The following is a 15,242-nucleotide window of genomic DNA, read 5'->3' as shown; positions in this document are numbered from 1 at the left end:
CGTCACCACCAGAAGAAACAAAGCGCCGTGGGTAGAAAGGAGGGCAGCACCCCCCCACCCCCCCAAACAGGAAAAGACGAACCCTCTTTGGGGACTGGTAAAGACCAACCCCCACCCAGTGAGAACCAGGAGGTATACACACCGCCCCACAGCCCCAGATAATTGGTTTCAGCGATCCTCTGACAGCCCCGTGGTCAGACGGAGACCTGGGTTGTGCGGACCCTCGGCCCAGCCTGATGACACCAGAGCGGGGAAATGTCCTTAGCGTGGAGTCGGAGAGCTACCTCAGCCCTGCAAGGGTCCAGCAGTTCGCTTACACCACAGGGATGCAGACAGCTACCCCAGAGAGGCACAACCAAGAGCAAATGGACACTGGTAACCTCATAAACTGTTAAAATGCGTATAAAATTGCCAGCATTAATGTGCATAGCATTAAATCTGCTATGCAATGTGTTTCTACGTTGGCCTTCTTAGCCAATGTGAAAGCCAATATCCTGTTTCTGCAGGAGCGTGGGATACCACACCTCACTAGCTAGAGGAAATGGTAGAGCTTGTGGGCCCATGGGCCGTCGGTTTGGTTGGGGAGCAATGATAACAGCGCCTCCGGCCTGGGTATCCTGTTACGAGGAGGCAACTTCACCATCTCCGTGGTTAATCCTCGTCACCGACGTCATGGACAGGAATGCTACCCAGAGACTGATCAATGTGACGCCCCAGTGGGTAAGAGTGATCGATTGGCCGTCCTGCAACAGCTTCAACTTTGCTGTCTACGTCCAGGTCGGTCATTCTGACTGGAGATTTGAACGGTATCATTGATGCAGATGTACAATCCGGCGGCGGGGGGAGGTGGGGTAAGGGGGAGGGTGTGGCAGTAAATTGGACGCCACTTCCAGACCCCTGATGGTAATGGTAAAAGATGCCAAGCTGCATGACGTCTTCAGCACCCCTGCAGACTGAGCACAGTATAGTTATACTTTTTCACGGGCAGACGGGTCTATGTGCTCAAGGATAGATTACTTGTTTGAGTCCCGAACATTCTTCATCAGATACAGCGACGTCAAGTAGGTGTTCTTCTCTGACCACTGCCTCCTGCTGGCTGACTATCACCTACAGGACGAGAAGCAGTCTGGTAAGGGAACGTGGAAGCTGAACACAAATCTGTTGGCCCCAGGAAACATTGAGGAGCTCAAGAGGGACTACACAGGTTGGAGAAACATGAAGCTCCTCTTTGAGTCTCCAGCAGACTGGTGGGAAACAGTAAAAGGTAACACTAAGAGGTTCTTGATTCTCAAAGGTGTTCAGGATGCGATAGAGAGGCGGGCAAGACTGTCCCAACTCCAGGAAAGCATGCAAAACTTGCTCCTGCTGCAGACGATGAGGGTCAATGTCATGAACGATCTGGAGATGAAGGGCCAGCAAGACTCGCTCTTTACAACGGAGGCCTCTAAGAAAATCTTCCAGTCCAGGGTTCGCTCCATGGAATCGTGCTCAATTTTCTTCTTCCAGAAGGTGCACAAAGTAGGAAGAAGATTACTAACTCCATAAGGATCAGCAAATCCTTCTATGCCAGTCCATATGACTCGAGGCCAACCGACAGCGCAGCCTCCCAGTCTTTCCTGTCCTCTATCACCGAGGTCTTTGACGACAGAACACGGGAGAGGCTGAATCAGCCGTTATCTCTGGATGAGCTAACCAAGGAACACGAGTCCTTTGAAAAGAATAAAACTCCCGGAAGTGACGGCTTACTGGTTGTGCTCTATTCTGCTCTATGGGACTTGATTGGCAAGGAACTGCTGAAGGTGTATGTCAGTATGTTTCTGGCAGGTATTATAAGTGAATCCATGAGGAAAGGCATCATCACCCTCATCTACAAGCGGAAGGGGGATGGAGGAAATCAGAAATTGGAGACCGATCTCACTATTGAATGCGGATTACAAAATCTTGTCAAAGTTCGTCGCCAACCGGGTCAGGTCTGCTCTGGGGTCGGTGATTCATCCTGACCAAACCTGTGCTGTACTGGACAGGATAATCGCTGAGAGTCTCGCAATCCTCAGGGATACGATCGGCTAAATGCAGGACAGGACGTTTAACACCTGCCTCTTCAGACTGGACCAGGAGAAAGCCTTTGATAGGATATTTCATACGTGTATGAGAGATATTCTATCCAAAATGGGCTTTGGTGAGGGAATCTACAATTGGATCAGACTGCTCTACACCAACATTGTCAGTGCAGTCTCAATCAATGGGTGGGAATCAGTTAGCTTCCCAGTAAGATCTGGAGTCAGGCAGGGCTGCCGTCTCTCTCCTGCCTTGTTTGTGTGCTGCATAGATCCGTTTGCGGAGTCCATCAGGAAGGATGCGAGCCTGAGAGCGGTGAATATTCGTGTCAGCAGGGGCCTCCAGGTTAAGGCCTCCCTCTATATGAATGATGTCGCCGTTTTCTGATGGGATCCTCTGTCCGTGCACAAACTCATGTGCATATGTGACCAGTTCAAACAGACCTTGGGGACCAAGGTAAACCGAGGCAAGAGTGAGGCCATGCTCTTCAGGAACTGGACTGACCAATCCTCCATCCCCATCACCGTCAGGACTGACCACCTGAAGGTGCTGGGTATTTGTTTCGGCTTGGCTGGGGCGTGTGCCAATCTCGGGAGGAGCGCATCAGGAAACTGAGTAAGAAACTGGGCAGATGGAAGCAGCGGTCGCTCTCCATCACGGGAAAAACTTGGTCGTCTGGTGTGAGACACTATCATTACTGTTATATGTGGCACAGGTCTGGCCAATTCACAGAACCTGTGCCTTCGCAGTCTCCCGGGACATCTTCCAATTTATATGGAGATCAAAGATGGACTCGACGTACACAGATCCGGGCAACTGGGGAGAAAAACGCTCCCAATGCCACACTCACACTGATGGCAACCTTTGTGTGCGGCTGTGCGTTGCTCCCCGATACACAAAAAAGAAATGTCACTACGTACTGAGATTCGACCTGCCCCCGGTGTTGCAAAGGAGGGGCCTGGTCTCGCAGCAAGTTGTTGGACCGTTCTGTAAAACCTGTCCTTGGTGGAGAAATTTCTGAAGAATAACACCTTTGACCACAAGTCCATCAGGAAATGGTCAGCACATAGTGTCCTTGAGACCTGTCGGGAAAAGGAGAGGGTGGACCCTGTTGAGCGGTTCCCTGAGCAGACTGTCAAAGCCATTTGGCAGAATGCCTCATCGCCAGAACTTTCCAACAAATACCAAGACATGGCTTGTCTGGTGTTGAGAAGGTCTCTGCCTGTGAGATCCTTTATGCACGCCCAGTCTCTCAGCCGCACCACACGCTGCCCTCGAAGCGGGTGTGGAGGGGACAAGACTGTCAGACACCTCCTTCTGGAATGTGCATATGCAAAGGAAATCTGGAGAGGAATGCAATGGTGTTTGTTGAGGTTTGTTCTTAGCAGCACCGTGATGCAGGACTCCATCCTCTATGGTCTGTTTCCTGGGAAGCACACTAAGACGATCATCAACTGTGCATGGAGGATCATCAACTTGGTCAAAGACGCTCTTTTGTCTGTCTGAAACCTTTTGATATTCCAGCTGAAGGAGTTGCCCCCGAATGAGTGTTGCAGAATGGCACATTCTGAGGTACAGGACTACGTATTGAGGGGTGCGCTGAATCTTTGGGCAGCTGCTGCCAAGACGCGGTGTGGAAAGACCACCATGCCATGTCTGTCCACCAAAGAAAAACAGGGGACCCACTCATTAAGTGGGCTCCGCTGGCAACTCAGTTAAATATATGGATGGTAAACGTACAGACTTCTATATGCGAAGGATTAATTCCGATCTCTGTGTGTAAAGAAATGCAATGTGCACATATGAATTGCATCATCAATTGAATAGATCAACAAAATATTTTATGAATAAAATATATTTTTGAAATAAAAATAAGTGTTTCCCTCCTTCCCTAACCATAACTAAATGTGGAGTGGTCGATTGACATGCTGTAATTAGCAGAGTAGGTAGTAATGCTTTGGTTTGAGAAGCTTCAGTAAGCAGCAGCTCAGCAAAATGTGCAGATAAGCTCAGATAAAGTCTCTTTAATGCTTGTCTGACAGCAGTCGAGATGGCAGTTAGGGAAGTCACATGTTCTACCTGCGGGATGTGGGTCCTCAGGGAGACTTCCACTGTTCCTGATGAATACACGTGTGTGGGAAGTGTTTGGGCACTGTAGCTGGCTGCTCTCGGGGTCATCCGAGATACGGAGAACTTCGTTTATAAGACCTTTAGTGAGGTGGTCACACCCAAATCCCTCCCTTAGCCTGTTTCTGCAATGACTGTCATATCACAGTACCATGTAAAGATCCATGTCCTGAGTTCATCTGCCTTCCTTGTCAGCCCTGTTGCCTTTAAATAAACGCTATTTATTCCAACATGCGTTCCTTGCTTCCTGTCGTGTTCCAGGCAGAGAGTAGCTGGGCGACCACTAGGAATGGCAAATGGAGTAGGCAGAGAGTGCAGGAATCGCCTGTGGCTATTCCACTTGAAAACAAATATACCATTCTAGATACTGATTTTGGGTTTGGGGAGTGGGTGGGTGTCGGGAAATGAACGTTCAAGGGAAAGCAGCAGCAGCCAGGTTGGTTGCAGTACAACTGGCTCTGGGGCACAGCGGGAAAGGGTAAAGTTAAACAGGGTCTTAGAGGTAGGCGAGTCGATTATTAGGGGGACAGATTGTAGATTCTGTGACCTCAAATGGGAATCCAGGATGGTGTGTTACATCTCAGGTGTCAGAGGACAGGATGTCTCCGAGTGGCTGCAGAACGTTCTCAAGGGGAGGCTGACCAGCCAGAAGTCATTGTGCACGTTGGCACAAATGACAGAGGTAGATATAGGAATGAGGTCCTACAGAGTGATTACAGAGAGCGAGAAGGAAAGTTAAAAACCAGGACCTTGACGGTGGTAATCTTCTGATTACTTCCAGTGGCATGAGCTAGTGTAGGTAAAAATAGGCGGATATGGCAAATAAATATGTGGCTAAAAATTGGTGCGGGACAGAGATTCAGATTTTTCGATCAAAGGGAATTTTTTGACAAAGGTGACCCGTTCAAGAGGGACAGTTTGCAAATGCACTAGACGGGGGACGAATATCTTCGCAGCTAGTTTTGTTAGTGCTACAAGGGAGAGTTGAAACGAGATTGGCATAGGGGGTGGGATCCTCAAGAGCAGGGAGGCAACTGCGATGCTGGAAAAAGATACAGTAATCAGGATTTGAAATGTGAAAAGTTAGGTCAAGCTGGAACAAGACGGGGAACAAGGAATGCCTGTTGGCTTAATTTCCATTTATTTAAATGCAAAAGGGCTGATCGGTAAGACTGATGATCTCCGGGTGTGCATATGTACATGGGACTGAGATAGTATAGCTATTACAGAAATATGGCTGAGGGACAGATAGGATTGACAGCTTAATGTACCTGGGTAAAATGCATTAGGAGGGACAGAAATAGTGGAAAGAATGGTGGGGGACTTGTATTTCTGATGAAGGAGAGTATCACAAAGCATCAGAGATGAAATAACTAAAGGAACAATCAGGGTGTCTTTGTGGGTGGAATTAAGAAATAAGAAGGGGATGGTGACATTATTGTGCCCCCAAATAGTCAATAGTAATTACAGGAACAAAAATATGTACAGAGATTAGGGAGACTTGAAAGAACAATAGGGTTGTCATAATGGTAGTTTTAATTTTTATAACACAGATTGGGACTGCCAGAGCATTAAGGGATTTGATGATATTAAATTCATTAAGTGCGTCAGGAAAGTTTCCTCAAGCAGTATGTAGAGGATCCTAATCGGGAAGAGGCAAAATTTGACCTATTCTTAGGAAATAGTGCAGGACAGGTGAGTGAGGTGACGGTGGATTCGCAGTTTGAGACCTGTGACCATAGTTCTATTAATTTTAAAATAGTTACGTAGAAGAAAAATAAAACTGGTCCTCAGATTCAAGTTCTACATTGGGGCAAGGTGAATTTTGCCGGAATTGTACAGGAGCTTGCGGGGTTGACTGGATTCGTTTGTTTGCAGGCAAAGGGACCTCTGGCAAGTGGAAGCCTTTCAAAGTGAGACAGCTAGAATTCAAGATCTATATGTTCCTGTGAGGGTGAAAAGAAAGTTGACAGGAATGGGGAAACTTGAATGACAGGAGATATTGAGGCTTTGACCAGAAAAAAATGTGGACGTGTGGCTCAAGTCCAGGCGGGCGGGATCAGGGGAATCATTGGAGTTACACAGGGGATACTGGAGTTTAGTGAAGAAGGAAATCAGTAGGGCGATAAAGGGCCTTGACTGAGAAGATCAGGGTGAATCCAAAGAGGTTCATTTTGAATATTAAAGGGAAAAAAAACATTAACTGCAGAAAGAATAGGACCATCAAAGACCAAAGTGGACATGTATGTGTGGAACCATAAGAGATGGGCGATGTCTGTGTTTACCGTGGAGAAAAACATGAATACTTGGGAACTTGGGGAAGTTAGTGGTGGTATCTTAGGGAAAGTCCATAGCACAGTAGGTGAGGTTTTGAATGTACTGGAATGTTTGAAGCTGGATAAATCTCATTGTCCTTAACAGATTGATACAAGAAAACTGCAAGGGGCTAGAGAAAAAATTGATAGGCCCTGGCTGATAAATCTGATCATCATTAACCACAGCTGAGATCCCTGAAGACTTGAGGATAACAAATGTTGTATCTTATTCAAGAAGGACTGGAAAAGCAAATATCTAGAAACTATAGACCAGGTAGTTTAACATCTCTACGTTACTTGAGAAGATTACCAGGGATACGTTGGACATGCATTTGGAAAATTGAATTTGATTCGGAATAGTCAGCATGACTTTATGAGTGGAAGTTTGTACCTGACGAATTTGTTAAAGTTCTATGATGACGTGCCCAGGAAAGTTGACGAGGTCTGGCCGGTACATGTCGAAACATGTTATGGTGTCAAAGCACAACAGGTCAGGCAGCATCGGAGAGGCAGGAAAATCGACGTTTTGGGCATCAGCCCATCATCAGAAATGTCCAAATCAGCGATTTTCCTGCCTCTCGGATGCTGCATGACCTGCTGAGTGTTTCCAGCACCACAATTTTCAACATCTACCGGCCAGGCCGAATCAACTTTCCTGGTTACGTCATCATAGAATATTAACTGATCTCCAGCATCTGCAGTGCTTACTTTCTCCAAGGGCAGTAGATTTAATCTATATGGATTTAAGTTACACCAGAACAGGATGGTCCTTTTCAGGCCTTGGACACATTCACGGTAACAGGAGGAGGCCAGTCAGCCACTCGAGCCTGTAAAACTGTACCCAGAGTAGATCATGCAGTCTATTCAGCTACTTCAAGTTAGTAACACAGGAAATGTAAGAGGCCACCAAGTGACTGGACAATAGGAAGACTGGAAGAAGACGATCTCTGTATAGCCCCGCAAACCTGCCCTTCCTTTCAGTAAGGGCACAGCTGATCCGCTCTCAGCCACAATTTCTCTTTTATGCCCAATTCTTTGTAGCATTCAACTCCCTGATGTGTCAATTTTCATTAACACCACGCCGTGCTCCAAGCATTTCAATGATGTAGCTCCCCCTAACTGTCTGGGATAGAGAGCCCCAAACATTCACTACCCTCTGAGAGAAGGAAACACCCTCCACACATATACCGTGACTTATTGAAATGAACAATAGATATGAACACAGCGTCAGATTGACTGGCCCTGACATCACGGCGGTATTTGACTGAGCAAGGTGTCAAGGAGACTGAACAAAATTGAACTTAATGGGAATCAGTTGTAAACTCCCCATTGGCTGGATCATCCAGAACACAGTGTGACTGTTGGAGACCAATCCTCTCAATCCCTGGATATCTCTGTGGATGAGCCTCAGGGAAACTTTCTCGGCACAAACTATTGCAGCTCGTTCATCAATGTCTTTCCCTCCGTCATACCTTCAGAGCTGGGGATGTTCAGAGAAGATCACACAATGTTCAGAACAATGTGTCACCTCCTCAGGAGTTAAAGTTTCAAAACCTGGACAACATTCAAGCTCATGCAGTAAAACTGTCCGGAACATTCATGCAACAGTGAGACCAGACCCTGCACATTTCTTCGTTAAAAAAAACGAAGCTCATGCAGCATCTTTAGCTGCTTTCACGGAAATTTGACAGAGCCATTCAGCCCATCAAAACTATTGGATAAGAACAGACACGGTCCCTTTCGCTTTCTCCAGCCGATTACACTGGAAGCGATTAAAAAAAAATCGACAAATGTTGAAATGCGAAGTAGACAGGCAGAAGGCTGGAAGAACGCAACAAGCAAGGCAACATCAGGAGGTGGAGAAGTTAACTGCTTGGGGATAAATATTCAGGACTGGAGTGGGGTAAGGGAGCTACAGATAAAGAGGCAGGATGAGGGAGGAGGAGACAGGTTGGTGAGGTGGGGATAGATGAACACAGGTAAAGGGGTACCACTGGGTTGGACGATGGGAGAACTGAATCCAGCTGAATCTGAAAGAAGGGTAGCTAGAATGGAAGGAAGGAGAAGGAGGTGGGAATGGAGTTGGGGGATTGGAAGGCAGGTTATTTGAAATTGGAGAACTCAATGTTGTCTGACTTGCTGTGTTCTTCCATGCCCCTGCTTTCCTGCTATTACACAGGAAGATAATGAGCTCAGTCAGTACATCGCGCTGGTACGCAGGAACCAAGGGTCGCCCAGTAATGTCCGTGAACCTTTTTTCCCTGAGACCAGAAGGAGGACTTTCTGTCCCTCGAAACACTAATGCATAAAGAGAAGAAACTATTCAGCCCGTCCAGACTGTATAGGATGTCACTGATGCTCCAACATTGCAAAACAAATGAAGCAGAGACTGCACAGACAGACTGGCCGATGTTGTTCCTCCTGGCTCCATTGTTAATGGTGCACACGCGTTATATTAACGACACTATGATTTGCTAACAGTGAGGAGGGATTGCGGACAGTTTGTGCCAGGTCTCAAGGAGGCATCTCCCAGAAGGTAGGCTAGTGTCCTCTATGGAGGTCAGAAGTTGCTGGGAATGGCGAACTCTATCAGAGTGTGGCTGCTGACAGGTTTGTGAAAACATAACGTTTAGTGCAGGATCACACACCAACTGCTCATTGAGACAGTGACAGTTCATTCAGAGCCTGGAGCTCTCGCTTAGCCAACATAAGGTCCCACGCAGGTACGTATAATATCATAGAATCGTAGAGTCTAACATAACGGAGACAGGCCGTTCAGCCCAAACTGGTCCATGCTGACCTAAATCTTCATCCATGCGAACCCCATTTCCCTACACTTTACCCACATTCTTCTAATCGTTTTCTCCCTATATAGGCGGCACCTCTGGGCGGCTCTGTGGCACACTGGTTAGCACTGCTTCCTCACAGCACACGAGGCGGGTTCCGTTCCCGCCTCCAGCATATCTGTGTTTGGAGTTTGCACATCCTCTCCGTGACAGCGTGGGTTTCCTCCAGGTGCTCCGGTTTCCTCCCACAATCCAAAAACGTGCAGGTTATTTGAATTGGTCCTACTAAGTTGCCCAAGGTGCTAGGTACAGGGGAAAATGTAGGAGGATGGGTCTGGGTGGGTTGTGAGTCGGTGTGGACTTGTTGGGCCGAAGGGCCTGTTTCCACACTGTAAGTAATCAAATCTAAGTAAAATATTTGCCTATGGGAAAATACATACTTTATTTAACACTATCAATGTTTTGTTTTGAAAATAATGAGTTTTGGTCCATTACCCTCAAGGTTTAATGCAAACACTTTTTTTTTTCTTTTGTCGTGATACAGATTATTTCCTTCGCTGTTTTCTCATGATCCCATCATCACACGAATTATTCTGGTGAAACGCCTTTACACTGGCTCGCTGTGAAAAGGTGATCGTTCCTTATAAAGGAGAGATAATCTGTACACAGTGCCCCAAGTACCTTCTGAACAACACTCGAGCATGACAGGAAAGTATTTCACTCCAAATCTTGAATCGTTTTGCAATGAAGGACAGTATACAATTTACTGTGTTGATTATTTGCTGCCTAGTATGAACTCTGTTTGTGACTCCTGACCAAGGAACACAGCTCATTTTCGCCAACGGCCTTTCTGATTCTTTAACGTTACAATTAGTTCAAAATGAAGAAGGATGGTATGTTTTACCAAATCATTCTTTTGCCTTGCGAACAGCTGTGTTTCAAGTACAGCCACACAAACATTAACACCACGATTGCCATTTGAGATGGTCAGAGATGCCAGGAAGACGATGTCCTAACAGTAGTATCTCTAGTTTATTAATCCGGGGACCCGGGTGCTGACCCCACCCTGGATTCGAATCCCACCATGATAAAAGGTGGCATTTGAATTCAATAAAATCAAATGAAGCTATGAAACCATTGCCGATTATCAGAAAATCCTACCTGACACGTTAATGTTCTTCAGGGAATGAAATTTACCACATTCAGCTGGTCGGACTGACATGTGAATTCCACAATGTATTTGGCTCTGAATTGCCCATTGAAATAGCCAAACCAGCCGCTCAGTTACATTACTCACTACAAACATCAAAGAAATGAAACCGAACGAAACTAAGCACTGACTACTTACAGCCCACATACAGCAGTGGGTCAGGAAGGCAGCTCACCAACACTTCTCAAGGACAATGATGAAAGGGAATTAAATACTGGCCCAGCATCCCATTAATGAATAAAGGAGGATGATCACATTCAGGGAAGACAGACAAATTGACATAACTCACTTTAAACAGGAACCTTGATTTATACCCTACATGGGCATGATTTTCAGTAATATGGGAACAGGAGAAAAAATAAATAAGATTAACCTCGTTTTTTAATTTCCATTCCAGCTGATCATCTTCAATCCCGTTTTTTGCTTATTTTCTTTTATCTCTCGTTTCTCTGTCTATTCAACTCACTCCTTATCCCCTTCATCATAGACATCCCTGTCACCAGCATCAATCACCATATTTTCAAGCTGTGTTCAGTTATGATGGTAGGTCAGCGGACTCGAAATGTCAATTCTATTTTGCCCTCGACCCACGGGTGCCAAATCTGAACAGTTACTGCGGCAGCTTCTCGTTCGTGTTTTCTTGTTTCTGATCTCTTGCATCATTCTTTGTTTTATATAAACTTCAATATTGTTATGACATGGGATGTCTGCATCGTTGGTAAGGGCAGAATTTATTGACTTCACTAAGTGTCCTTTACTGTGAGGTCATTCCTTCTGACAGTATAGAGCCAAGCACATTGTTGTGGGTCTGACGTCAGTCTTAAGACAGTCCAATAATAATGCTAGATTTCTTTACCAAAGGATATCAGTGCTATAGATAAAAGTATTGACGAAATGCTGGTGCTGTTATTGTAATATTAGTGAAATTATCGTTTATTTCCAATTCCTGTCATATGAATTTAAGTTTTGACATATCTAAGGTAAGATTTAAAACAGTGTATTTTGTGCAGTAACCTGGGCCTCTGAATTACATATCCACGGACATCACTTCTCTGTCACACCATCCCTGTCATGAATTTACTTTACAGAAAAGAATAAGATTGTGATGGACATATTTGTAATGGAAAGAGAGCGGCGGGAGCTGGGCGGAAGTTCAGACGGAGCGCAAAGCCGGTCGGGAAGGTAAGTGATTGTTATGAGAGTGGGTGTGTTCTAAACCCCAGGTCCTACAAAGTAGGGACTCCCTCCCTCCCTCCTCCTCTAACCTTAATTAAGAGTCCACAGAGTTGCCATAGGAAGAGGGTCTAAGGAAGTTTAGATCGAAGAGTGAGGCTTCAGCTCAGGAATCTTGATAAGGAGGTTGAGTAAAGAGATTACGCCACAGTTGAAGAGGGTGAAGACATGACTGCTCAGCTGGTTCAGTGCGCTACGTGTTTGATGTGGCAGGTCAACGACTCTGGTGTGTCTGGCTCGTATATGTGTGGAAAGTGTGTGCACATTCAGCAATTGACCGAGCATATTGCAGCACTGACGAAAGAACTCGAAGACCTTAGGCTCATCCGAGAGAACGAGATCTTTCTGGACAAGACCTTCAGTGATGTTATTACACCAATCATGCCAGAAGAGAGCAGAAGAGTGCAGACGATGAGGAAGGCAGAGAGGAGACAGGTGCAAGAGACGCCGGGAGAAGTTCCTGTCAGGAACAAGTTGAAGCTTTTGGAAACAGTAGAGTCTGATGACACTGCCAGTTCGCAAGGCGGCTATGTTTGTCAATCAAAAGTTGCCGCAGAAGCAGAGCGGAAGAGTCGGACATCTCATAGAGCCATGGTAATAGGGGACTCCATCGTGAGAGGAACTGACCGGGGTTTTTGTGGCAGCAGACGGGATTTAAGGATGGTGTGTTGCCTTCCTGGTGCTAGAGTGAAAGACATCGCGGACAGAGTGCAGGACATCCTCAAGGACGAGGTTGAAGTGCCCGAGGTGGTGGTACACGTCGGCACAAATGATGTCGGGAAGAAGAGGAGGAACATACTACAGCGAGACTTCGCAGAACTAGGAAGAAGGCTAAAAGGCAGGACGTCCAAGGTGGTTATCTCCAGTTTGCTTCCAGTTCCTCGGGCTAGTGTGGCCAGAAACCGGGAGATAATGGACGTGAACGTGTGGTTGGGGAACTGGTGCAGGAAGCAAGGTTTCAAGTTCTTGGATCACTGGGGTATATTTTATGGTAACCATAAATTCTACAAGAGAGACGGCTTGCACCTTAATAGAACAGGGATCGGCATTCTGGCAGGCAGGTTTTCTGCTGCGACACCGCTACATTTAAACTAAGTAGCGGGGGGGAGGGGACAAGCTGGATGCTTAAAAAGGAAATTGAAGGGGTAGTTAGAACAAGAGAAGTCAAGAAAGACAACTGTATCAAGTAGGCAGAAAACTGGAAAAGGTATCATGCTGTAAAGTTGAGTGAAATAAGGGTTGAGGGGAAGGGTGAGAGCAGTAACAAATTAAAAATTCTATATATGAATGCACGAAGCATTAGACACAAGGTGGATGAGCTTGAGGCTCTTTTGGAAATTGGCAGATACGATATTGTGGGGATAACTGAGACGTGGCTTCATGGGGACAGTGCCTGGGAAATGAATATTCAAGGCTACACGTGTTATCGTAAGGATAGACTGACGGGCAGAGGGGGTGGGGTGGCCTTGTTGGTAAGGGAAGATATTCAGTCCCTTGCGCGGGCGGACCTAGAGTCAGGGGATGTAGAGTCAGTGTGGATAGGGCTTCGAAACATAGAGGGTAAAAAGACCCTCATGGGAGTCATCTACAGGCCCCCAAACAGTAGTCTGGATGTTGGAGGTAAGTTGAATCAGGAGCTGAAATTGGCTTGTCGCAAAGATGTTACTACAGTTGTTATGGGGGATTTTAACATGCAGGTAGACTGGGAGAATCAGGATGGTATCGGGCCTCAAGAAAGAGACTTTGTGGAGTGCCTCAGAGATGGATTTTTAGAGCAGCTGGTGCTGGAGCCGACCAGGGATAAGGCGATTCTGGATCTGGTATTGTGTAACGAACCAGAATTGGTCAGTGACCTCGAAGTGAAGGAGCCATTGGGAAGTAGTGACCATAATACAATAAGCTTCAATCTGCAATTTGAGAGGGAGTGGGTACAATCTGAAGTGACAATATTTCAGTTGAATAAAGGGAAATATGGAGCTATGAGGGAGCAACTGGCCAAAGTTCAATACCTTAACAGGGAAGACCGTGGAGGAACAATAGCGGATATTTCTGTGTATAATGCAGAAGATGCAGGATCAGTTCATTCCTAAAAGGAAGAAAGATCCCAGGAGGAGACATGGGCGGCCGTGGCTGACAAGGGAAGTAAAGAAACATATAAGGTTAAAAGAGAAAAAGTAGAACTTAGCGAGGATAAGCGGGAAAACGGAGGACTGGGAAGCTTTTAAAGAACAACAGAGGATTAGTAAGAAGGAAATACGCAGAGAAAAAAATGAGGTACGAAGGTAAACTGTCCAAGAATATAAAGGAGGATAGTAAAAGCTTTTTTAGGTATGTCCAAGGCAAAAAAATAGTTAGGACAAAAATTGGGCCCTTGAAGACAGAAGCAGGGGAATATATAACTGGGAACGAAGAAATGGCAGAGGAATTAAATGGGTACTTCAGATCTGTGTTCACTGGGGAAGACACAAGCAATCTCCCTGAGGTAACAGTGGCTGAAGGACCTGAACTTAAGGGAATTTCTATTTGCCAGGATTTGGTGTTGGAGAGACTGTTAGGTCTGAAGGTTGATAAGTCTCCGGGACCTGATGGCCTGCATCCCAGGGTACTGAAGGAGGTGGCTCGGGAAATCGTGGATGCGCTGGTGATTATTTTCCAGAGTTCAATAGAATCGGGGTTGGTTCCTGAGGATTGGAGGGCGGCTAATGTTGTGCCACTTTTTAAGAAGGGTGGGCGGGAGAAAGCAGGAAATTATAGACCAGTTAGTCTGACCTCAGTGGTGGGAAAGATGCTGGAGTCTATTATAAAGGATGAAATTACGGCACATCTGGATAATAGTAACAGGATAGGACAGAGTCAGCATGGATTTATGAAGGGGAAATCATGCTTGACTAATCTTCTTGAATTTTTTGAGGATGTAACTCGGAAGATGGACGAGGGAGATCCAGTGGATGTAGTGTACCTGGACTTTCAGAAAGCTTTTGATAAAGTCCCACACAAGAGGTTAGTGAGTAAAATTAGGGCGCACGGGATTGGGGGCAAAGTACTAGATTGGATAGAGAATTGGTTGGCTAATAGGAAACAAAGGGTACTGATTAACGGCTCCATTTCGGAATGGCAGGCAGTGACCAGTGGGGTACCACAGGGATCCGTGCTGGGACCGCAGCTTTTTACAATATATGTAAATGATATAGAAGATGGTATCAGCAATAACATTAGCAAATTTGCTGATGACACAAAGCTAGGTGGTAGGGTGAAATGTGATGAGGATGTTAGGGGATTACAGGGTGACCTGGACAAGTTAGGTGTGTGGGCAGATGCATGGCAGATGCAGTTTAATGTGGATAAATGTCTGTTTATCCACTTTGGTGGCAAGAACAGGAAGGCAGATTACTACCTCAATGGTATCAAATTAGGTAAAGGGGCTGTTCAGAGAGATCTGGGTGTTCTTGTCCACCAGTCAATGAAGGCAAGCATGCAGGTACAGCAGGTCGTGAAGAAGGCTAATAGCATGCT

This window comes from Chiloscyllium punctatum, chromosome 23 (assembly GCF_047496795.1).
Source record: "Chiloscyllium punctatum isolate Juve2018m chromosome 23, sChiPun1.3, whole genome shotgun sequence".
Lineage (NCBI taxonomy): Eukaryota > Metazoa > Chordata > Chondrichthyes > Orectolobiformes > Hemiscylliidae > Chiloscyllium > Chiloscyllium punctatum.
Note: the sequence above shows the minus strand (reverse complement) of the source record.